This window comes from Marmota monax, unplaced genomic scaffold, assembly GCF_021218885.2.
Source record: "Marmota monax isolate L192 unplaced genomic scaffold, Marmota_monax_Labrador192_F-V1.1 WCK01_AAM20220418_F8-fsc00001, whole genome shotgun sequence".
NCBI classification, from domain to species: domain Eukaryota; kingdom Metazoa; phylum Chordata; class Mammalia; order Rodentia; family Sciuridae; genus Marmota; species Marmota monax.
In genome coordinates, this window is record NW_026693777.1 from 48,886,426 (window position 1) to 48,913,225 (window position 26,800).

The 26,800-nt window shown below is 38.3% G+C and overlaps 1 protein-coding gene across 5 annotated transcripts in view; it reads left to right on the forward strand.

The window, feature by feature from the left end:
* Sema6d (semaphorin 6D) overlaps positions 1-26,800 on the forward strand; it is a 595,175-nt gene that overhangs the window by 347,058 nt on the left and 221,317 nt on the right. The gene's annotated exons all lie outside the window — the stretch shown is intronic.

The following is a 26,800-nucleotide window of genomic DNA, read 5'->3' on the forward strand; positions in this document are numbered from 1 at the left end:
CACACAAAAAAATCTGTTTGCCAGTGCTTTCCCTGGCTCCTAGTTGTTCATTAGCAAAGGGATTGGTAAAGGGCCTCTGGTCTCTCTCCGGACTTATCCTCTTTGTGGGGTCAGTGTCAGGACAGATGGAATGTTGGGAACCAGTGAGTGACCCCTGTTACAGCCTGCCTCACCTTCCTCCAGCATGTACCCCTACCTCATTATTCATTCATTTTCCTAATGAACTGCCAATTAGAGTCCCTTTGCAATGCACTGTTCTTTGCCTGTGTGTGAGGAGGGGCTTTTGTTCTAAAACACCCAATGGCTTATCATCTAGGATGTTCCTTGTGCTAGTATGGTACCTGTACTCTTTTCTCCATACCATATGCACCAGGATTTAATCATCTCTACCTCTGTCTTTTTGGTAGTCCCAAACCTTGATCATGACAAGGTCCTGGAGAACTTTTTTAGGCATTAATATAAAATCAAATCACCATCCAGAAAATTTCCCTGTAAAGAGAATGAATATTTTAATCCTCCAAAGATTAGCTTATATCAATTGAGTATTGTTGAGCAGAGAACAGCAGTGTGCATTTGTGGTCCCAGATACTTGGGAGGCTAGGCAAGAGGATCACTTGAGTCCATGAATTCAAAACTAGCCTGACAGGAAATACTCATCATAACCTCACTTCTATCCTTTAGCCTCTATATGCATGGACAAATTATGCTTGGTTTTTCATTACACGACCACACACACTGGATTCTGTAACATCATTTTGACCCAAATTGCCAGGTATTAGAAAGTAGCTGCAAGACTCAAGACTCTCTCTAAAAACCAAAAACAAAAAAACAATTTTAAAAAGGAAGGAAGGAACAAGGAACAAGAATTAATTAATGAAAGGGGAAAGGAAAGGAACTTGACTATTACCTTTGTCAAGTTTAGTTTTGAAGAACACCCCCCAGCTATCATCGTTATTTAAAGAGAGAGAGAGAGAGAGAGAGAGAGAGAGAGAGAGAGAGAGAGAGAGAGAAAAGAAAGAAGAAGGAAGGCATCACTAAAAGACTATAGTTGGGCTAGGGTTGTAGCTCAGTGGCAGAGTGCTCGCCTGGCCATGTGTGTGGCACTGGGTTCCATCCTCAGCACCACATAAAAATAAATAAAATAAAGGTGTTGTGTCCATCTACAACTAAAAACAATTTTTAAAGAAGATTACAGTAAAATTTCATAAAATTCAGTTTCATGAAGTATGACTGATTTTGCTGGACCCTCTTTCTCTCCCCTTCTTCCTCTAGGTTACCCTTGTCACTCAGCTCAGCTGTTCAGTTGCTCAGTTCTTCTAGCTGCCTACTGGCTTTCCTTGAAGGCTATCATTTCCAGCTCCCCATCAATTTTTTGTGCATGGAGCTCTGAGGTGTTACGGCACTGATTCTCACCCTAAGCCTTCTTTGGAAGCCAAAGTCAGACTCTAGCTTTTCATTTCAGGTCTCTCGGTTCAAATCCTTAAAAGAGTGCATTTAATTGGTGGCTGTTCAGTGTTTGACTCATTCTTGCTGGGTCTCTTTTCCACTCCTTGCTCAATCGACAGTGGCTAATAGAGATCCTGTGTGGATCTGTGCTAATAAGGCTATCTTTAAGGATATTCTCCATGGGATATAACACAAGAAGAAAAAGTTGAATATGTCCAAAAATTGACTAAATACCTCAGGGTCACTGAAATCTTTTATTAAGCTAAACATTTCAAATTTTGATATTTCTGGATACCAGAATATTCACTATATATACACTTTAATGTTCTTATTACCTATTTTAGTTGGCATGATACAAATAGAAAGGTATATCACTCAGCAAAATGGAATTCTAATTCTAATTGGTAAAAATTGCTTGATGATATTGATGATGATGATATTGATGAGACTGCTGAACCTGAAGAAACTGCCCATTTTAGCTATCACATTCACAAGTAAAATAGAAAAAAAGTCCTCAAACGTTATTAATATTTTAAGTGCTACCACTGATAACCCATATAATGGCTATAATAAAATTGAGAAGCCCTTGGAATCTTAAATTTTTATCCCTGAGATAATGTTATGTTTTCTTTTCCTACCTCCCTAATGGATCCGTAGATAATAAGAAATTAAAATGATCAGTTACCTGAAAATACTCAAAGAGAAAACTTGAGTCTATTTCAAGGTGTAGATGTAACCCAATATGCACAGCAAAAATTAGCATTGCAGTGTGACAAAGAAGCAGCTTAAACTCTCTTCTGGAATTTGTTAAAAAAAATAAATAAATAAAGCCATCAAAAGCCTTCAGAATAAGCATGATGATAATGAATTATGAATATAGCATTTATCTGTAAAACATGTCATGGAGATCATTCAATAGCTATTCATGGCTATTTTATCTTTTGAAATATTGTAGAGAATGTAATAGTTAGCAGAAAGTGTTTTTACCCGGTCATTTTCTTTAAAGTTCAAAATACAGTCTGTAGTTTCATCACCCTCTACAGAGTGCTCAAAACAAAGAATGGTGTGTGGGACACGCACGGCAGGTATTGACACTTATCACAATACATGAGAATGTAGTTGTTTAAAAGAGCGATAAATAGGCTTAGGTCATAAACCTTTAATGTTCTAATAGGTAAGTCTTATTGAGCTTAACAAGAAAAAACTTTCAGGATTTTCCAATTGTTATAAAATCATTTGGTGATAGCACATTGATCATAGGAAAATATTAGAAAAAAAATAAGTTTAGAAAACTGAGTTAAAGAAAAGGAAAGAAAATACACACTTTCAACAATGATGCAGAGGATGTAAATCCAAAGGAAGAAAAGAAATAATTTCCTCTTAGTATCAAGAAGATCCACTTAGAGATCATGGGATAAGACTAAGATATGGGACATTAAGCTAAGAATCCTGAAAAAAAAACCCTCTTCTTATTGAAAATGTTCAAGCTGTGACTTAGTTTCAGGGAATTTGATAACCACACCTTTCCTAAACGAGGTGTTAGAAAGTATATTGCAAGAAATATTCTGGTTTGCTGAATTTTATGATATAGCCAGATACTTTAAAGCATAAAAATTTTATTTCAAAGTCTTTCCTATATTATGATATGCTTGTCATCACCTGGTGCTGCCACTGAAATTTCTACTTGCATCTGCTTACAACTGTGTTGCTATCTACCACATATCCTAGTGACAATTAAAACATCGCAAATTTATTCTCAAAAGAAATGGGCTACATAATCAAAAGATTAATAATGCGATTTTAAATGCCTCTGAGACAAAGGCCATTTACCATATAACCCTGGGATCATTTTTATACCAAGAAAATAAATATACAAACAGAAACAAAGAAAGAAAATGTACTTCTTGATTGTGCTTATTGCAACTGGCAACACTGATAGGGTTGCAATGAAGTGCCGACATAAAGACAGTGGACACAGGACATGGGTCCTAGTCAGGTCCAGGAGTCAGTGGTTCTGGGCCCTTCTCTGTCCTTGTAAAGTTGCAATTCCCTGGGAAAAATCATTGCTCCTGTTGGTGTCTGTTTCCTCATCTGTAAAGGGGGCTGTTACCAGCCTCCCTAGTCTCATACAATGCATATGAGATCTGGAAGGACTCTACACATACAAGAGATGATTAGAAGGTGATCTGAAGGCCTTTATAGTTAGCTCTATGATGTGTGTGGATTTTTTTTTTTTTTTTGCACTTGCATTTGAATATGGATGTGTCTGATGCTCTGGGAATTCAAAACACTTCAAACCATGTAATGAAGCCACACTGTGAACACTTAATTAATTTAGAGTAGGTGCTAATTCTTAATAAGAACTTTAAAACATGGTTTTGTGAATAAATCATAATTCACAGAATCTACCCACATATAAATGAGATTTTCCTGTAGCTTAGACAGCTCCACTTTTAAACAGGATCTGAAAAAAAGGCCAAGAAACTTTATTTCCAGGTTTCTACAGTGAGTGACCTCTCAATATGAAGTAATATTTCAGAGTTAGCAAAGCATTCATTGCCACCAAGAAAGGACATAATATGTTGTTACTTTAACAACTCATAATGCAAAAATGGTCATTTATTTACTCATTTATTCTCCCATTAGTTGATTCTCTTGGTGTTCAATAAGTGGTAATGAATATATGGTAGGTGACATAGGCAGGCTGAACTCAGCCTTATATGACAGTACAGAGGAAACGGATCTGTGTGCGGCTGGTGGCCTAACTGGTCAATATCTATATACCACCTCTGAATACAGGAATGAATAGACAAGGCCCTGGCTCTAGGGAGTATTCCATCTCAATGAAAGGCAATATTATTGATCTTTTTTTTCTTAATTTTTTTCCCATCAATATGATCAGTCTTATAATGGAGAAATGCACACTGTTCATGGGAAAAGTTGGCCAAGAGACCCATATAGCTTCCCTGGAGGAGTTGAAGAATGTTTCAGGAGGAATATCCTAGTTAACAGAAGGACAGACAGAGGCAAATAGAGTGTCCAGGTACCCAAGAGAAGCATGAGCAAATTCGGAATGTCCTAAGAACAGGAAATTCATTACTGATGGAGAAAAATATTAATAGAACAGAGTGCAGAGGAGAATGTGGAAGGGAATTAAGGATCAGGTTTAGCTTGGACAATTTATATGAAGATAAAGGGAAACCATGGGAGAATTTTAAAGACATGATCAAAGTTGTGATGGGTTTTATGCAAGGGTGCTGTGCGTAAGAAAAGATGCAGACCCAAACCCTCAGGAAGCTTTCTAAAATTTCTGGACATGAAAAAATGGTCATGTGCAATATAGTAGAGAAAATTGCAAAATAAAAAATACTCATGTTTGATTCTGAAAGTATGACTAGTGCTAAGGTGAAGTTTGGTTGAAAGTTTCCCAGGAAGATATTTTGGTTTTGTTACAGTAAAATATCAACAACATTATTTGACTCTGATAACTTCTAAGAGTGTTCCTGCAAAGAGCATGTGTTTTGTTTTTTTAATTAGTTGCTCAAGACAATACAATAGTCAGCTTTTCCATCACTGTGACCAAGAGACCTAACAAGAACAATTAAAGGAGGAAAAGTTTATTTGGAGTTACAGGTGTCTCTGGCCCACAAATGGCTGACTCCATTTCTTTGGCCCCAAGGTGAGTCAGAACATCATAGTGGAAAGAAGTGGGGAAGGAAAGCAGAACAGGACATAGCAATCAGGAAGCAAAGAGCTCCACTTGCCAGGGACAAAATATATACCATAAAAGCATGCCCCCAGTGTCGTACCTCCTCCAGCGACACCCTACCTGCTTACAGTTACCACCCACTTAATCCATATCCCCATATCCGTAGATTAATGCTCTCATTGGGTGAAGGCTCTCATAACCCAATCTCTTCACCTCTAAATCTTCTTGAATTGGCTCACACATGAGCTTTAGGAGTACACTGCCTATCTAAACCATAACACCATAACAGCTTAAAAATTTATCAGAAGAATTTGAAGTGAAAGAATCCTTAAGGTAAATTTAAAAACAAAAATAACTTTCATGCCCAGAATCATCCAGATTCCCTTATATTCTAAGCCTCCAAAATATTGCTTGATCTCTACTTAGTTTTGTGTGGACTCAGCCAAAATTGATGTTTCTAACAGCAGTTTCTATGGAACTTAGTAAAATGGTGCCAGAGACATGGGAGAGAAAAGGTATAGGGGGAAGAAGGGGGACTGTGAATGAATCCTCTTTGCAGTTCTGGCTTTTTTTTTTTTTTCATAGACTGCCGTGGTCTTTCCCCCTTGCAAAATACCATTCAGAAGCAGAATCCTATATCTACAGATGATCTAGGGGAATAGCCCAGCTGTGCTTTTCATATATGCACCTAACTTATTTCAAGGGTGTTTTTGTTTTATTTTTACAGCTGCAACGTGTTAGCAATCCAAAAAGAGCTGCCAGGAGTACAATCAGACGAATTAGCTTAGGGCTGGTTTTCATGGTATATTCAGAGCTGTTCTAAATAAGTTCCCTGTACAGTTGCTGAATACCCTGAGTGATCAGAGCTGTTTCCCAAACAGAGTCGGAATGGTTATTTCTCCATTTGCAGCTGCTTATTTGATTTTTAAAAAGACCCTTCGAAACATTTTCTCATTCCCTTAAAGAACTGTTATATATGCATATAGAGAGTGAGGTTGCTGTTACAACAAGAAAAATGAAGACACTGACAGGTTTTTTTAACTTATTTTTGCATTTTATTTTATTTTATTTTTTAAAATTTTTATTGTTGGTTGTTAGAAACATTACATAGTTCTTTATACATCATACTTCACACTTTGATTCAACACTGACAGTTAGTGGAATCTTCATGAATCAATCATGGAACTGAACTGCAGGTGCTCCTAAGTTTATGGATAGGTTATAATCATCAGCTAATAATAAATTCCTATATTATATTCTATTTTACTCTCAATTTCACTATAATATTCAAGAAATGTTTTTCTCCAAAGCAAAATAACCCAATGGTCTGACAGGTATATTTTGGATTAGGAACTGATTAGACTAAAAGCCAAGCCTGTGGTGTTCTGGCATGTGTAAACCTTGGAGAACTTATATGGCTTTCTAAACTTGGCAACGCATCCCACCCTTGGGATTTCCTCTATACCATAGCTGCTGCTTACTTTCAGCACATCATAGAACTGTGTATTTATTTTGTAGCTCTCTACTCTAGCCTTGCAAAGCTGCTTGTTGTACTTGATGATTGCCTTGGTTGGTGATGCTAGCGTGCTGCTCACTGGATATCACCATGGAATATGCAGGCTATAACATCTTACCAAGATAGAGCCTTTGGCATTTCTACTTTTCCTCCTTATATATTCCAAAAAGAAGAATATTATTTTGCTTAAATTCATACTCTTATTTTTTCTGAGATGGTAGATTTCCTTGTAGTCCCTAGTCTTTTAGCTGGCTGTAGCCAACACTACATAGAGTAGATCACTGCAGTGCCACAAAAGCATTAGTGTGACATTGGGGGAAACATGCCCAGTGAGTCAGATACTCTTCTCAACAGTGACTCCATGTGTCTCTTCAAGTTAGCTCTGGGCCTCAGCACAGGAGCTCAACTCAGGTGTCTCCCCTGACCCTGTGTGACAGTGCCCTGCTAGGTGTCCCTGCAGTGCTCCAGAGTTCCACACTGCTGTAATCTATCTGTTTAGACATCTCATTAGACTGTGCTGAGGGTGGCCACAGTACATTGGGTGTCCCAGTCCCGAGTCACCAGTGCTTTCACAATGTTAACATAGTGCATATGTTCAATTAAAAATGGTTTTGACTATAATCTCAGTGGCTGGGGAGGCTGATGTAGGAGGATTGTGAGTTCAAAGCCAGCCTCAGCAACGGTGAGGCATAAGCAACTCAGTGAGACCCTGTCTCTAAACGAAATACATAATAAGGCTGGGGGTGTGGCATAGTGGTTAAGTGCCCCCAAGTTCAATCCCCAGTACCAAAAAACAATGATTTTTAATGGTTTAATGACTTCATGATTAAAAGGTGATACATAGTGCTTCAGAGGAACCCTGGGATAGGAGTTAAAGGGACTAAATATTAGTCTAAACTTACTTTGCCATCTTCAGCTAGTTATTAAGACAAATCTGTGTTCCACTCAAGACTCTGGCCTAGGAGATCTGGAGTGTTTCCTTCCAGCTCTGGAGTTCTATGACTAGGTAGAGGGTTATTTCAGTCTTCTGATTATATGACAAGGTGTTAACTTATTAAAACTGATTCTGGGTGCTTTCATGGTACTGAATTAGGGGAAAACCTTTCTTATAGACAATTGAAAATAAAGCTTAAAAAGGTGGATATTAGAGATCAGAGAATAAAGAATTTGCCAGACCAGAAGAAGTGAACTTTTCAAGTGAAACCATAGTCAGGTAGGTAGACTCACTTTGCAATATTTGCAAGTCTCTGCCATTGATCAGAAGCTTCCCTGTTGATCTCTAGTACACAAACAAAGAAGTTAGTTAGTTTTGATTACTAAAATAAACCAAACTAAAGAATGTAAGCTCATGGCATTTGCAGAGTTACGAAAAATTGTGCTGCATATGGGTAATAATGAGTGTAATGCATTCCACTATTGTCATCTATTTTTAAAAAATTCAAAAAAATAATGTAGGCTCAAAGTTAAATATTTTAAATTCAGTTATAATGTTTTAATGCCTATTAAGTATACCCAATATTACATATGAAACTCTGTTTTTGTGAAATTAAGTTTATTGGCTTTACCTGTAGTGGATCAGCCAGCCAATAAATAGTATGTAGCATTCAGCATACCTTGAAGTACCCCAATCCCAAACAATTCCTTTAATGTGTGCTCTGAGTTTTGATAACACCATCATCATAAAAACTTTTGCATTAAAACTGACACACTTGTTAGAAGGAAATATATGTCTTTAACATTTATTCAACAAGTAACTATTGAACACATATCACTGGGTCAAAATTGAGTATTTACTATTTTCCAGACACTATGCTAGAAACTTGCGACTCTAAACTAAGTTTAAAAAAATCATAGTCCATTTTTTTAGAGCTGATATTTTAAAATATGGAAGTATTAGTACACCAGGGCACTATAGCCCATAATTTCCGAAGTTCAAACATTCAGATTAGTACTTATCCTAAAAAGTCCCAAGAAAATGGATAATGGTAAATAATCTGTGATGGAAAAAAGAACTGACACCTTCTAGAATATGGAGGACTTTGGAAACACAAAGCAGGATGGATTTCTTCTATATGTTGCTCTGGGAACACAGACAACAGCTTTAGTAGAATCAGAAGGATAAAAGAGAAAGGAGAATGTATGGGTGGGGGACTTATATTTTCTTTGGGGGGACTTCAATGGAGCAGTAGTCTAAAGCAAGTATCTTTAAGAATTTAGATTAGTAATCTGTTTAGTGTACTGAATGTTTGTATTGATCAATAAGTGTACAGACACTTTGTAAAGATAACTGTATGGAAAAAGAATCTAAACCTGGAGAAGAACAAAGTTGTCATTAACAGTATAGGTTTATCTATAGCTGCCATAATAGGAAATTGCTGTACATGAATTTATATCTTTGCAAGATGGTATAGGGTGAAGAAAAAGGAAGTGGACCTTTAATTATACAAGTAGGTCAGTAAACCAAGAAAACTATAGCTTATACCTTGCCAAGAAATGTAAACATACACCAAAAAGTTCAGTCTTTTCTTCTTTCAAAATAAATAATGCTTTAAAATTCTGAAGGGACCCAGGGTGACACTTCAATCTGCTTTGATTGAAAATTGATTAACACTTTGGGGGAAAATGTATAACCAATTGAATTGCAAATTAAGGTAAATTAAAGTAGGCTGCTAAGTTATCCATCACTGGTTGAATACAGTGGACATGTATTGATTTGCACTTTACCAATACCTATTCTGGATCTGATGATCTATAACTTAGAATGTGAGCAGTCTGTCCTGAAAGACACATCCCTTAGGCTCTAATGCCTAATCAGGTTACATGAACCTTACCACAGGGCAGTAGTAAAATATCACACTTTCTTCATATAAATATCTATTCGCTCAGAATATCAACATGTATTCCCAATTTGTCAGTTTCCAGATTGAATTATATAGTCTGCTACTTTGCATGTCTATGAACAGATTACCCTAAGTCTGAGCTTCTAAGGCTCAACTAAATATGATCAATATTTAATATAGACTCATAGTACCCTCATATTTTATGAAAGGGCTAGGAGAGTAAAAAGAATGTCTTCTGCCATTCTGAAGACAGAATGAATGAAAGGAGGCTTGCAGAGACCATCTGAGGACATTCTGTCGGGTTCCAGTTCAAATTTTCTGTCTGTGGCTTAGGACAGCACGTTTTCCTAGGATATCGCCCTTCCTCTTCTTGTTTCTCCCATTCCTGGTGTAGCAACAGTTCCTGTGAAAGGCTCCCCCTGGGTGGGAAGCAGAAAGCTTGGCACCACTTAAGGTGGAAAAGTGCAGTGTGGGGTGAGTTTCGCCTCAGGACCTCACCCCTGAGGTCCGGTAGGTGTGGGGTCGGGATGTTAGAGCCAGCCCTACTGGGAGTGAGAGGGAAAGTTTAAAAGTTGTTGTTTGCTGGCTTAGGCAGTTTTCACTCAAGGAAATTTAAAATTCTAAAATAATGGAAGTGAAAAGGCTGAAAAGAGTTTAAGGAAAGACAAAGAAGAATTCATAGTATCATCAGAACCAAATGGGAAAATCTCTTGTATTAAACATACCTCCTTTTTATAGTTTGGGAAACTGAAGTTCAGTAAATTAATTACCTTTTCAAAGATTATACCACTGGAAAATAATATGGCATTGAAATTCTAATTTAAATGTGTCTGACTCCAAAGGTGTTTCTTTTTATTGTACTACTTTGTCTACCTAACTAGTTAAATGTATCCAAATAACCCATAGGAGGTAGATATAGGTATCTATAGGTAATTAGACATCTAAATATTTTTAAATAGAATTATCCCTCGGGGCAGAACGATGTTGCAGATTACAATTAAACCTGGATTTAAAAATCCCAATGTAGATGACTTAGGAAAGAAAGCCATGGAACTGAGAGAAGTTCTCCTGTGACCCTCTAGTCCTTTATGGACAAATAACCAGTGCCTGTGGCCATGCACTGTGGAGGAGCATGTGCACTTGGTAAGTATCTCAGTGGACATGGCTGATCATGCTAGGTTGTTCACACTCAGATTTCCCTTGAGATCAACCATATGTAGCTCTCAGTCAGATGAACAGGAGCATCTGTGCCCCAAGGACACACTTGGATCCCCAGTGCAAAGCTAATTGGTATCCAGCCTGTGACCTTGGCCCCATCACACCATGTTCCAACCCAGTTCTGTCTAGTACTCGTGCATCAAGAGAAGACATTCTAGCTGACAGAAATAATCTGTTCCTGGCACAGACTGCTCTGGGGAGAGTCAATGATGGGATTGCTGCTTACAAAAATATCCACATGGATACCTCTGTTTTTATGTGGACTTGTGAAATGATGCTATTTTTACATTAAATTTAAATTATACATATGTAAACACTTATTGGGAAGATTATTTCTGGTGGGACCTGATGTATATGACTGGGAAATCAAGCTAATCTTAAAATTCAGGTAGGGGGATGATGAAAATATAGTGCGTAAATCAAAATCCCCAGTTTATCAAACTTCATACCACATAAGCCCCTGATGTCCTCCCAGAAACCCTAGCAACAACACCATCTCCACTGATGGCAGGAGAATTGTGGTAGGCTACTGCTCAGCTTTATATAAACCCAAACTTGAGAAAGATCTTGCTGCAGACAAAAAATGTCTTGCTTTCCAGCTTGACTAGTAATGTTTGTGAACTAGCTTGAATAGGATTAGGCTTTTGCTTTTGTTTTAAACATCAACTATTCCAGCTCCCATTTCTTTGCTATATTGCCTTTTGTCTATTCTTTTTTCTACCTTTCAAAATTTGGCAAGTCCCAATAAAATGGAAGAAAATGTGTTCATCCATCTTTGTTCTTCTTTAATAGAGATTTGTTTCAATCATGTTATCTGCACTTGAAAATAGCAGGCTCGTAGAATCTAAGTTTGAAGCTCAAAAATGTGCGCAGAGCATAAAGAAAATCTGAGAGAAGCAGTCAAGTTGGCCTAAGGCCTCTGAAACCCATCTAAAAATGTATGCCTATAACATTATTAATATCCGTGGCCTACCTAAAAGAAAGCAATCAAAATGAAGCCAAGTTTCAGCTCACTCTGGCTCTCACCCACATTAACCAGATAAAGAAGAAGTAAAAACGACTCCATTTTCTCACCTACGTATGTTCTAAGTTTAATCCAGAAACAGAAGATTCTGGAATTTCCCACCTCTGAAGTGAAAACTTTTTTTTTTCTGCCTAGATATGTAACTGCTGACACTTTTCCCTCTTGATTCCATTTTATTCCTGTGTTTTTTATTTGCCACAAGCTCTTTGAGAAAAAAAAAAGATGTGCTAAGGATAAGACAGCGTGTTCTGCCTACCACAGTTGAAGGGAATTGGTCTCAAAATGAAGAGCTTTTCAAACTTTCCTAATTTAGTAGTTGGGAATCCCCAGCGATGGGCTAAGTGGTGAGAAGATCAAATGGTTGGAAACACAGAAGTGGGTCCGCTCAGTTTTTGGAGCCAAGAATACTTCCAAAGCCGGCTTTAGTAGGCAGCGTGGAGCGGCAGCTGCTGCTCAGCTGAGGGGACTGCTGGTTGCTACATGTTTTTATTATCTTAAAATCCTCACACCTGCCAGAAACACCTCCCTTTGGAACAAATTCAGCTCTTTCTTGGCCCTCTCCCTTCTGGAAGCAAACACAGAAATGGAGAAGTACACAAAGTGTAGGCAAGGGAATTTGCACATGTTCAAAAATATGGAAAGAGTCATTGCCCCTTTCCGTGTCGCTTTCACAGAAACCTCAGGAGTCATCCTGGCTGTCATTTGGACATTCTTCACAGCACTCTCAGAAGAGCACATTGTGCTTCCAGAAATGGTTGACAGAACCGAAGAATCCCCTTCAGTATGCCCTGAGAAACTATCAATTTGGTTTACACAATGTCAGCTTTGTATACATGTATTTGGATACACACACACACACATGTGTATATATTTAAAAATGTTTAAAATATACCTGCACACATATATGTAGAATTATTCTGAATCTAAAAGAACATGTTTAGTATAAATGTTAACAAAAATACATAGAAAGTATGATCTCATAAAATTATAATAGACTTTTCTGGAAGATATCAATGTCTATCACTATTACTGTTATTATTATATTATATTATATTATTATAAAGCCCATATTATCATCAGTATTTTCCATGGTGACAGCTATGGAGCATGAAGTATAGCACCTATGCTCTCTAAGTCCCCTGATGAGTTTATTAGGACATGTTTCTGAAGGACATTATACTTTGATCTGAATCAATACATCCAGCCCTACAGGCTGAAAATAAACATATTCACTTCGCTCTTTGTTTCACAAGGGATTCTCCAGCCTTTAGAGAGCCAACCATATACTTTTACCCACAGCAACTGGCAAAGAAAACACGTGGCTTTGGAGTGGGAATGGAAGGCTGCCTAAACTTGCCTGCTAGAGGAAACCTAGGGCACTTTGTCCACTGTGAGCATAAAGAGAGGCTTCCCCACCTCCTGTGACCTGATGTCATAGGACCTGATGTGACCCTGACATCCTGGAAGTCCCTATTCTTTACAGAGTGACTATGGAGAGGAATATTTCCTCTTGGTACTGTCAAGGGCCCAGTTGTTCCCCAGCTCTGTCTGCTTATTTCCTATGAAACTGCTTATCGGGGCATGAAGCCACTGCATAGTGACTACAGTGCTATTCCATAACAGAAGTATTATTGGGGGCATACATGAAATGGAAGAAAAGTTTAAAATGTGATTTTCAGAAAACTTAGAATACCACCAGATTTTTCACTCTGGGATTTATGCACAAGGAAATAAATAAGTCATGTGCTACCAAACAGCATCGCCATCTAGACTTACTGACCTCTTATAACTAGGAAACGCTTTTAGAGTTATAAACACTTATGGTATTGATCTTTATAGCCCTTTCTCCTCCTCCCTGAATTCTTTCACCTTTAAGAAAATGGAAGGGATTGTGGAAGTGTGAAAAATAGATCCCTCTTTGCTACTGACCTGGACCAGTGTTATTTACTCTTGAGAATTTCACTCTCCTATTCAAGCCCTAATACTTGCTAAAGTTGCACAGGAACTGGTGACAAAGGCCATTGGAATCTGGGTTTTCCACCTGGTTTTCCCTTCTTTCACCCTAAAGGGCTCCGTAGACTATCTAAGTTCTCATTAAAGAGAAAAGAGAGGTGTCTTTGCCCAAGTAATGGCCCATTTGAAAGGACATAGAACATGCTATGGTACTTTATGATCTCTCAAGAGATTTCACTTGTATTATATCGTGTGAAGCTATAATTAAAAGATAGTAAGCAATATAAAATAAATAAATTTTAGAGCTAGGGTTTTCTTTCCATCCAAGTTTTAAAGCTCACGTGACTTTGATCCAGGACAAGAATGGCCAATCTTCTCTGGGTCCAATTTTTAATATTTATGGTGTAAAATAATGGGACACTCAAATACTTCTTTAATACTACAGGGAGGCTAGAGAAGACAGAGAAAATAGGTATCCTGATATCTTCTCTTTCACCTCTTTCCATTCGGCTACTGATAGTGCTATGCTATTTGCTTCTGCTTTCAGTTAATTTTATATATAGGTCTTGATGGAAAGAAACAACTTTTTTATAGGACACAAAACATATTCCTCAATGTTTGCACCAAACTATCACCAAAGAATCTGGGCATGTTTTTAAGAGAAATTTCAGAAACATATTCATCCCCACTGATGGGCAGATGCGGCTATGTCACGAAAACCTCTTTTCTCTACCCTCACATATGTAGAGGCTCAGTCCTGAGCTTCAGTAGGAAAGTGAGCATCACACTCATCACAGGTATAGAACAATTCCTTGTTCAAACTCAAGCCTCAAAGCTCATTTTCAAGGATTTTTTAAAGAGGTACATGATGCCTGTATTGTTGTCTCAATCACTTTCCTGTGGCTAGGAAACCAATGTTCCATAAACCTCAAGGATCTGCCACTTGTCCCAAAGAGGAACTTACCAAAGTAAAGGCAAAATTGTAGGTGGGAGAAAATATAAAATTAAATATGGTATTATTACTTTGAAAGGTACACATTTGCTATAAAATAGACATGAATTCTGTAGCACACCATAATAAAATTAACAAAAGGTTAAAGTTATGATTTTTTTATGAGAGCTAGAACAACTCAGGACATTGATAAGGCTTGTACTTGGCACCTCCAGTTAGATGGAGGTTTTCACCTTTTGATTGCATCGATTCAAACTTATTTCTACCATGGGCTCCTCAGTGACCTATGTGAAATGAGTTGCTGGCTCTGATCCATTCTCTCATGATTAGATGACCATAGCTCATGATCTGTGCTAGTAGGAGTTCAGAAAGGTTATTCATTGCTTGGCCAGCTGGGAGCACTCATGTCCCCTCTGCTATTCTTTAATCCAGGGTCTGTCCCATCCATGTACAACATATGCTGCTTTTTTGTGTATTTGATTGCAGGCAGAGGCAATAAGACAATGAAAAAAAGACAGGTGGGACCAACAGTAATACACAAGGGCCGGTGTCCTGCCATAAATAAAAAAGAATATAACTACCACAGGATGTGGGGTCTAACATGGAGATGATGAATTGGTGGAAAGAAGAGGAGACAATGAAGAGAGGAAGACGAAACTTAATACCACACACTACATTTCATTTTCCCTTTATATCTTAGTGTTTCCAATACAGAAGGGCAAATACTTGACTGAAATCTCTACTGTCACCTCCATCTAACTCTAACATCTGGGACGTTGTATATGTGTATCCCTGTGTGCACCGTTATTGGAATGCTGGGACATTAACATCCATTAAAACTGCAGAAACAGAAGAACTTCAACCAAGACCAAAGATTCAGGGCTATAATAAATGCTTTAGAATTTTGTATGATATCATTGAAACCTTGTAAATACACAGAGATACAGATGAATGTATGTATTGCTAGAGGTCATGTAAATTGACAAAACAATTTGGAAAACAATTTGACCTTAGGTATCAAGAGCTACCAAAATAAAAAGTGCATCCATTTTGACCTGGTAATCCCACTTTTGGGACTCTAGTGAAGGAAACTGGAAAAAAAAGAAAAGAAAGAGCAAGCCATAGGCATAAAAATGTTCCTTGCAGCACCATGTATAGGAGTGAAGTACTGGAAAACATTTAAATGCCCAATGATAGAAGAATAGAATAATGAATTATGATGCAAAGATGTTTTGAATGCAAAAATATTCAAAAGAATATTTTGCAACCCATTAAAAAATGGTTGTGGAGACTGTGTAATATACCAAAAATACCTTATATAAAATACTAATGAAAAACACAAAATAGTATATGCACTATGATTACAGTTGTGTAAAAATGTACATGTACATGGGACTAGACAAAAATGGTAATGGCAACAATACAATAGCTGTGGAGGAGATACACGATAGGAGGTGATTTCTTTCCTGTTTTATATGACTTATGTCTCTTACCATACTTTTTCAAAATAAATAGAGGAAAAAATGGGAACTTTTGCTTATCATCAAGAAAATGGAATACATACATGCATACATATATGTGTGTATGTGTGTATATATATATGTGTGTGTGTGTGTGAGAGAGAGAGAGAGAGAGATATCTCAAGAAGTGTATGTGTGTGTGTGTCTGTGTGTCTGCCAATAACACATTTCAGATTTCTCAGGGGCAATGACATTTAAATCTTAAATTCCCAATTGTGGCTGTTTAGAAAATAAAGATTTGGGGCATTAGAACTATGACTGTGAGACATTTTGTGAGCACGATATTCAAGCAAAATTATAAGGAGGAGAAGATAGGTTGGGTTTGATTTTACAGTAGCAACCTGTTTCAATTTTATGCCCTTAGTCATAGAATCTTTCAAAAGTTGCAGGTGAAATTACTTAAAAATTTGTCACAGTTCAAATGACAGTTTTGGAGCTCTAAAGAACATAAATATTTTTACTTTATCACATAATTGCCTCTAACTACCAGTTAATTTAACTACATGGCTGTAAAATTGTTTTCTAAAGTGGTGATGTCCCTGTAGGGTTGCATAAAACACCTTTTGCCCACACCCACGCCTATCAGCCTATCACCCTTTTCCTTTTTGCTGGCATATTATAGTCCTGCTAATAGCTCACATTTCCTGACTTAAAGAGCCCTTTTAAAGCAACTGACGTATTATACCAGTGAATATTGGACTTAAAAGGGAGAACACCAAGGGGGGGAAAGACTTTAACATCGTGATTAGAAATGAAGTTGAAGTTGTGTTTGGGGTACACACCAGGCTTTGTTCAGCTGTGTGTGAGGTCAAAGCAATTTTTCTATATTATTCCCATCATAAGAGCATTGAAGTGCTGTTTCATAAGAAAGAAAAAAAGATGATAAAATGCTTGTGAACAAATAGATTGCACCTGAGGCACTTTCCCAAACTCTGTTATAAACAGGGAGTTATACTTGAAGATGTCTGTGTTAATAGAGAAATATAAGGTCCAGAAGGGGGAAAAACTGTCTCAGGACAATGTACTGCAGGTGCCCTGGGCTCTTTGCTATCTATTTTAGGAAGGACAGAGATAACCTAGTGTGTGACCAGAGGAGAAAGGTGAAATGAGACAAGGTATAGACAAGCATGGGAAAGAAAGAAGACTTTTATTTAAGCACATACTGTGCACTAATGGACCTATGTGTAACCTCATGTAGCTCTCTCTACCCAGGGTTGAGGTAGCTATAAATGTCACCATACTGTCCAGGAGAAAGCTGACCAAAAGGATGGTGCAGTTAGGTAGGATTCAAACTCAGACTCTCTGACTTGGGAGTCTATATTCCTAACCAATTCACTGGCCAGCTTCCCTGCACAGCCATGAGACAAGAGTCAGAAGACTGTGCATGCTTAGGCTGGAGAAGAGGGGAGCAAGCTGCAGATGCAAGTTGTATGAAGAGTGGAGTGCGGTTCACTGCTATACGCTACAGACCCTACAGACCAGATGGTTGGCCCTCTGGGAAAGGAGATGCTTCTGGGGAAGACAGAGGTCTCACAACAGAACACAAAGTTCATTGCAGCCTGGATCTGTCTAGGGTTGATCATGCCCCTTCCTAGCCAGGAAATATGTGTTAATGACTTCAGCATTGTTTCCTTTCCCAAGAAAGCAGCTCTGTGTTTTTCACCATTTTGTCACCCTACTGCTCATTTTTAGCAAGACGTGTGGCTGCAAAGACAAACCCAGAGTGACACATAGATAATGAACGGTGACATGACACTCAGCCCCTGAAGTCCTCTGTTGTGTGCCACTGCTGTAGGTAGCATTGTTGATAAGTCTCAGGTAAGGTTTTGTTTTGGTTGTGAAGCTTCTGTGCATTTTCTCTAATAAGCCCTCAGTGGGGAAGTGCTGAAGCAAGGAGATCTGTGTTCTCAGGGGGATTATGGTGATCCCAGGATGAAACCATGCTCAGCAGGTCTCCAGCCAGGATAAATGATTGATAATTATACGTGAAGACAAGGTTTGAGCTGCACATTATATTTGCTCTGATTGAAAACAGCTTTGCATGCCTTAAGTAGGCAGTGATTTTTTCTGGCCAAAAAAACAAAGCTTCCAAGCAGGTCCATTTTAAACATCAAATCCCTAATGTATGTTCAGAGAATGGATACATTAGCTTCTTCCTTACAACAAGTAAGGGTAGACAGACTTGAACTGTTTTCCAAGGAGGATGTTGAATTGGTTTTTAATGAATGAGATGCTGGTTCAGGTAGACTAGGGTCAGTATGGCTTTTTGCAGGATGCAGACTCTCCTTTTTTAACAATGTCCTGCTGCTGCTTTCCCCCAACTCCTGCAACTGTGGTCATAGCCTCTGCCTCCCCACAGCTGTGGTTCATCCATCTTATAATTGTTCTCTCTTAAACTCTCAATTTTCAAACCCTGAGAATGCCACTCATTCAAGACAAACTGACACATGAATTCAGTCCTGGTAATAGCACATCGTACCTTAAAACACTTCCCCGACTATGCAACACATTTCATTTTAATAATTCTCATTGTTTTATTCTGAATTAGTAAAAGTATGAATTAAATCATTCTTAAGAAAGGTAAGACAATTAGTTAATGGAGAGTGGGAGCCTTAAGGAGATATGCTTAGTCCAGTAGTTCTCAAAATTTACTGAACATCAGAATCAGCTAGGGGACTTATTAAAACACAGGTTGCTGAGCCCAGTCCCTGTGTTTCTGATTCAGAAAATCTACCAGTCAGAATATTTGTATTTATAACAAATTCCAACATTGCTACTCCAGGGACCACACATTAAAAACCACTAATTTAGACCTTGCAGTATTATTGATTATTATTTAATGACATAATGTCATAGGATGGCTACTATCGGGGTCAAATTCTGCTTTGGAAGCCAAAATTTAGATGTGTTCATGGTAGTCAGTATAATTCATTTAGAAATAGTCCACAGACCATGCCCATTGAGCCCTTAGGCTTGCACACAACAGAAAGACTTTCAGGGAAGTAGCTGGTGGGATCCTGGGTCCTCTCACCATCCATGTGTTAGGATCATCCTCTCAGGAATTCCCGCCTTTAACATAGTTGCTGAGGATTGATTGTGCTTTGTAACAGTGAGAAGAAAGAGCTCATTAGGAGCCAGGATTCCAGCAGAAATAGAAATGCTGCATTTATGCTTCCTGTTGGTATTGGCACACACCTTTTCATGTTTTCTTTTTAATTGGTATTCACTGTTATACTTTTTAAAAAATTATTTATTGCACAAACAACACCATAATAGCTTTAACAGGAATCAAAAAGGAAGAAGAAAATTATCCCACCATCTCACCACACCCACAAATTATTGCTTCCATTTTTGTACTCCCTTCCAATTACTCTCCATATGCACCCGTAATTTTTCCTAATTGTAATCATAGCGTGGATGAAATTTTATTCTCTGCTCTTTCCACTTAACATCATAACTATGTGTAATGAATAGACAGATTATCATAGGAAATACACCAAGAAATGAATTTTTGTGAGAATACTTCCTTATCAAAAATGCTTACTTCTTGTGTGTGAGACATTCTGCTGGTATTATGTGTAGAACACAGTAGAAAGAAGTTTTCTTGGTTTTTGTTCTTATTGTCTGTGAGCCATGCTATAGAAGCGTGCACCATGAATGGCTTCCCAAAGGTATTTTTGTCGTACAGGACTAAGTAAGAAAAATTAAGCAAAGTCCCTTTTCCTTGACTGCTGTGCCCTGCTGTGGAGGCTTCCTTCCCAACAGAGGAGGTCTAGGGAACAACAGATAGGGCTATATGTTCCTTTTCCTGTGGATTTGAATAAAGAAGATGGAAAGCAACAACCAGGAGGAATATCTTTGTACCCAAAGTCAAAATCAGGGTTGAAAGTTTTAACACAGGGTGTCATTACAAAAGCTGTTATATGTCCAAAACCAGTCTCTACCTTTTACCAGCCGAGTGACTCTGAGTGTGTCAGTTAACCTGGAGTCTTGAAAAACCTCATCTCTAAAATTCACATAATAATTCTGACCTTCAAAAACGTGTCATGATCAAATAAGGCAATGTGGAGCATCTGGTAGAGAAACTGGCACATAATATATTTTCAAGAAGGAAAAGCAGATCTCCCTAGTTACGGTAATCTCATAGAACACAGGGGGAGTCAATGTGGTACAAAGGAGAAGAATGGGCAAAGGGGAGAGGGCCTAGGAGAAATCCTACAGTAGCTTCATCTGAAATGGAATCAGGATTCTTTTAAAAGGATGAAAGGGAGTGTTTATCTATGGGAGTGCCAGTCACATAGCAGATACTCTGTCCATGCTCTCTTGCAAAGCATTCTTGCCCCCTTGAAATAAAAATGCAGATTTGACAGTTTACTACCTGACTTAATTTGGAGAACTGTAATAGTTGTTATGGTTTGGATATGTGGAGTCCACCAAAATCCCCTGTGTTCATGCAGGAATATTCAGAGATGAAATATTAAGATGATGACAGCTGTAACTTGATCCATTTATCTAGTTCAAATAGACTAACTGTGTGATAATTGTAGGCAGGGAGGGAGGTGGGGTATGGCTGGAGGAGGTGGATCAGTGGGGCCATGCCCTGGAAGGGTTTTTCTTCCCTATGGGACACCTTCCTACTTTGTCTCTCTCTGCTTCCTGGTTGCCATGAATGGAGAAGCATTCCCCACACACACACCCTTCCACCACCATATTCTGTCTTATCTTGGGCCCAGAGCAATGGAGTCAGCCCATCAGGTACTAAACCTCTGAAACTGTGAGCCAAAATAAACGTTTCCTTCTCTACATTGTCCTTGTTGGGTATTTTGGTAACAGTGATGAAAACTGACTAACACAATAGTGATTTCAGTATTCTTTTTAAATTTGAGGTTGACATGCTCTGAAATATCAACATCCTCAGAAACACAATATTTGGCTCTAAAGTCTGAACCAGATATGTAGATAAGCTTTGTGCCTGAAGTTGATGCCTTGGGTGCTGCTTTCATTAAGTATAGCTAGAATATGGCCCACATTAGCTTGCTAATGCTCGGCCACCTGCCAAGTGCAGTGAAATCAGCCTGAATTCCAATCTTTATAATAGATGAACCAAGGAGTTACTATTGCCCTCATCAAGCAGAACTGATATTGTCATTAAAGTTTAGTAGCTGTACACTTCACAGAGAGTGGGATCTATTTGCTCCCTGTTTTGGTTAGGAAATCACATCAGGTTTACATTTTCTTGTTAGTTTTGAATTTACTTCCTTGTTAAGAGCCAGTCAATACATTGGTGTCTATTAACATCTTTTCATTAAAGGATAAGCTTTGGTTGTTAGACTTGGTGACTCTGCCATTAGAGTGGGCAGGTTAATTTGTTACTCAACAGTGAATGCAAGGTCAGCTGTACTGTTGGTGAAAAGATTTGAATATAAATTCCTTGGGATAAAGAGAAGCACTGAATGAAACCTAGAATTCCTATAATGCCAATAGTTGCTTGGAACATGTGCAAACCCACAACTTCCTTCTCTATCCACAAGGGAAAAATTGGCAAAGCATATGAGACAATATTCCCAGCCATCTAGAGACCTCTGCTACTCATTCACTGAACCAAATCGTTATAGCCTTACTAGGCCTCAGTGATCCTATATGAAAAAGAGCCACAACTCTAGAACACCTTGAGTTTCTTCATAGTACCAACCTCCTCCAACTTTACAGGACTTATTCCCTATATTCAAAAACTGTATTCTATGAAGTGAAATTTATGAAGCTAAGGTTGAATCTGGTTCATTCATCCATTCATTTAGTATGCAAGTACAAAGTCAGTTTATACCAGGACATTCTATCAACTAGGTTTCAGAGATAAATTCTTGCCTGAAGCTAATGCTTATATCTAACAGAAAAAAGTCACTGACATAAGGACTATGATGTAGGACAGAAAATGCCAAATAACTACAGGCAAAGGCCAGGATACACTTCAAGTTCAGGAAGGAGGGAATCAGAAAGGTGTTCATGAAGGATGCTGTCTATGAAGACTTGACAGAGTAGGGTGAATTAGGCATGCAGAGACCTGCACTCCTGAAGAGAAGTGTAAAACATCTTTTTATGATGCCAACTTTTCTAAAAGTATGAATGTGATCATCAATCAGGCAACTATTCACCTGATCATATTCAATTCAACCTTTTAACTCTAAATCATGCACTGGTTATATCTAGAATTTCAGTAAAATCTATGAGACATGGAAAATAATAACAGCTTTGCTTCTGCCTTCAATAAATATTCTCTACCTGAACATATAAGAAAGAATAGTGTATAAAAATAATAGTTAGGAGATGAATATATGATACAATCAGTGGAATTTCAAAAAATAAAGGCAAAAATTATATTCAAAGAGTCAAAAAAGTGGGTAAATTGGAATGGGTTGAAGTAATTAACAACAGATTCATAAGAAGGATGGATCTTGAACTTAGTCTTCAACAGCAACTGGTTTGAAAAGAAGATAAGACAGTCTAGAGATTGCTAATGAATTCTTTAGTAGTATTTTCTATGATAAGAGACTGGAAAAGCAAGTTCTGTACATTTTGTTTGGCTCAGTCATGTTCAGAATTATTCCAGTCTATCTCCCAAATGCTAGAATCAAAGGAATCTGGGACAATATTATCGTAAGGACAGAAAAGACAGTGCACAGTGCTGAGGTGATCAAAGATAAGACTGAGAATATTTTGTACAGAGAAATTCTCTTCAAGTATAACATAATGGAGAAGTAAACAAATTCTCTCCCCCAAAAGAACTGTAACACTGGGCAAAAATATCAGAAACAACCATTCAGTACCCTAGAAATCAACCAAAGAAAATAAAGAAAGCATTTATTCAGAAAAAATACTTAGCTTCAGGTAATAACATTGTAAGACTGTAGTGGCTCTTACAAGTGACTATTCCCATTCCCCACTCTGCTCTGTGAGCTCATAAAAAACATCAGATTTTTCTCCATGCTAGAGAATAACATATATTGTAGCACTGATAGTTAATGTAGTACACTTACTAGTGAGCTAAGGAGTTTAGGGCTCCACTAGCTGATATTGCAGCCCTATTTGAGACAAACACTTAATTAGACTTTGGGAAGGACACAGATTTACAGGTGAGTCCTGGAAGGTGCTATAGGCATAAGGAGATTGATAAACATTCCAGGTAGTCTGAACTGACTGGAGGCTATGTAGATGTCCAAGAAAGACTGGGACAGCTTCACTCAAATAGCCCCAGTCAGTGAAGCATACTCACATTTTCAGAGGACATAGAAGAAAGCCTAGAAGGAAACTAAAGCTAGGACATATTTGAGAATTGTCTAAAAATTTGAAAGTGCTGACAAACCCATCCTGAGATCCATTAGCAGAGAGTGGAAACCGTATTTATAAGCTCAAGTGTTTCAGCATAACTTCTGACCAGTTTTTGTCTGAATTCTAACTTATGCAGTCATAGGAATGATGCATATGAAGTTAGCTTGGAAACAGAAACAAAGCAGATGATAATAATGAGTAGGGATATCAGTAGTCACAAGTTACAGGGGAGACAGACTTCAGAAATTCAGTTCATTTCAATGACTAAACAAACAAAATAAGAACAAAAGCAGTCTTCAGGGGGTAAAAAAAATCAAAATCTAGATTGCTACAATGTATGGAAAAAGAAGACTTCAAAGCAGCTTTTTAAATAAGTTCAATGAAATAAAGGAAGCTATTTAAAGAACAAAAGGAAAGCATAATGACAGTGACTCAACATATATATAATTTCAATAAAGGGATAGAAATTATTTAATAAAGGAGAATTCTAAAATTAAAAGACACAATATCTGCCAGAGAGGGATTAAGAGCAAATTTGAGATTAAAAAAAAATAACAAGTATAAAATTGGAATAGTTCAATAGAGATTGCTCAGTCTAAAGAACAGATAGAAAAAGATTAAAGAAAAATGAATAAGCCCTTAGGAACTTACAGAACAGCATCAAGCATACCTTCACATGCAATTGCAGTAGTTGAGTAGAATGAAAAGTGAAAGGAGCATGCTACATGTGGAATTGTGTCCTCCAAAAGAAACTCACTCACTCACTCCAAGGACCAATGAATGTGACTTTATTTGAAAATAAGGTCTTTGCTATTTATCAACGTAAGATGAGTTTATTAACAGTAGACCCAAATTCAATATGACTAGTGTTCTTATGCAAGGAGGAAACTTGTACTCAGAGGAAGATGGGTAGAGATAAAATGATGTAACTACACAGAGAAGGCAAGTAATGCATGAGGCTAGCAGATGCTGGGGAGAGGCGTGGAATTGATGCTCACTCACATCCCTCATCCTGTCAATGTCTTGATTTCAGACTTTCATATTCCAGAACTCTAATGTAGTACTTCTGTTGCTTATGCTACCACATAGTGACATGTTCTTACAGGAGCCCAGGAAACTAACATGAGACAGGGGGTTGAAAATTTTAAGGAAATAATGACTTTTTTAAAGTATTTTAATTTTGAAATATTGACCTACAGATTCAAGAATCTCACTGAATGTCATGTAGAAAATTAAGGGAAACTTACATCTACATGAATTGTAGGATAACAGTATATCTTTTAAAAAATGGAGGAAAATCTTGAAAGCTATAAGAAAAAATTGACTCATATCATGTAAAGAAATGATTAACAGCTGATTTATCATCAGAAACAATGAAACCTAAAAACCAGTGGAATGACACTTTCAACTGGGAGGAAAAAATATAATCTTGTCAACCAAAAATCCAGCAAAAACATCCTTAACAAATGAAGATGAAATAAAGGCATTTCTAGATGAACAAAGACTCAAACAATTAGTTGCTAGCATATTACAATAAATACTAAAGGAATTTGTTCAGGCATAAAAGAAATGACACAAGAAAAGAATTCAAATTATTAGAAAGAATTGAAGATATAGGAAATGTTAGCTATGAGTAAATATAAAAGATTCTATACATGTATTTTTAATTTTTAAAAAATTTCTTTTAAGTGTATAAGATTGAATAAGTAAATAAAATAGAGTGTTGGGTTTATAACATCTGCAGATCTAATTTATATGAAAAAAATTCACAGGAACATAAGCTATATAGGAACAAAATTTTCGTATTTTATCAGACCTAAGTTAGTATTTTCTGAAGTATGTAGTGCTAAGATGTATATTGTAACCTCGCCTGCAAGGTAGGCGGACCTGCGACCCACCAGCAGAACAGGCGCAGCGGCATGCTGAGAGGCAGAACCGCCCCCTCCCCCCGTGCCTGCAAGGTAGACGGAACTGTGACCACCCACAGAACAGGCCCAGGGGCCTGCTGAGGGGCAGAGCCGCCCCCCATCCCACCCGCGCCTGCAAGGTAGGCGGAACTGTGACCACCGATGCAAAAGGCCCAGTGGCCCACGGAGGGGCAGAGCTGCCAACCACGCCTGCAAGGTAGGATGGCCTGCGACCCACCAGCAGAACAGGCGCAGCGGCCTGCGGAGAGGCAGAGCCGCCCCCACCCCCCTCGCCTGCCAGATAGACGGAAATGTGACCACACACAGAACAGGCCCAGCGGCCTGCTGAGGGGCAGAGCCACCCCCTCCCCCCCTGTAAGGTAGGCGGACCTGTGACCACCAGCACAACAGGCGCAGCAGCCTGCTGAAGGGCAGAGCCGCCCCCTCCCCCCGCGCCTGCAAGGTAGGCGGAACTGTGACCCACCGGCAGAAGAGGCCCAGAATTCCGCGGAGGGGCAGAGCTGCCCCACGCGCCTGCAAGGTAGGCGGACCTGCAACCCACCGGGAGAACAGGCCCAGCGGCCTGCCAGCGAGGTAGGCACATTGCCCCAATTGGAGGAGGGGCAGAGCCGCTGCCCGCGCCTGCGAGGGAGACTTTGCAACTATACAAGAGCAATATAAATATATAGGAGGAAAATTCAATAGCACAACAGTTTCACCAAGCAGAAAGAAACACGAACAGTATGAAGAGACAAGGAAAGAAAGGACCACAAGCAATGCAGGTCAACTCAACGTTAGAAGAGGTAATATCTGCAGCAGATGGAATGTCAGATAAAGAATTCAGGATATACATGCTTCAGATGATCTGGAGTCTCAAGGAAGACATCAGACAGCAAAATCAGACAATGAAAGATCACTTCAACAATGAATTACATAAACAAATCCAAGAAGCAAAAGATCAAATATACAGGGAGATAGAGGTTATAAAAAACAAACAAACAGAAATCCTAGAAATGCAGGAAGCAATAAACCAACTTAAAAACTCAATGGAGAATACGACCAGCAGAGTAGAACACTTAGAAGATAGAACATCAGACAATGAAGACAAAGTATTTCAACTGGAAAAGAACATAGACAGCTCAGCAAGACTGTTAAGAAACCATGAGCAGAACATCCAAGAAATATGGGATAACATAAAGAGACCAAATTTAAGAGTCATTGGGATACAGGAAGGGATAGAGTTTCAAACCAAAGGAATGAGCAATCTATTCAATGAAATAATACGAGAAAACTTCCCAGACTTGAAGAATGAGACAGAATCCCAAATCCTAGAAGCCTACAGGACGCTGAATGTGCAAAATCATAAGAGATCCACACCTAGACACATTA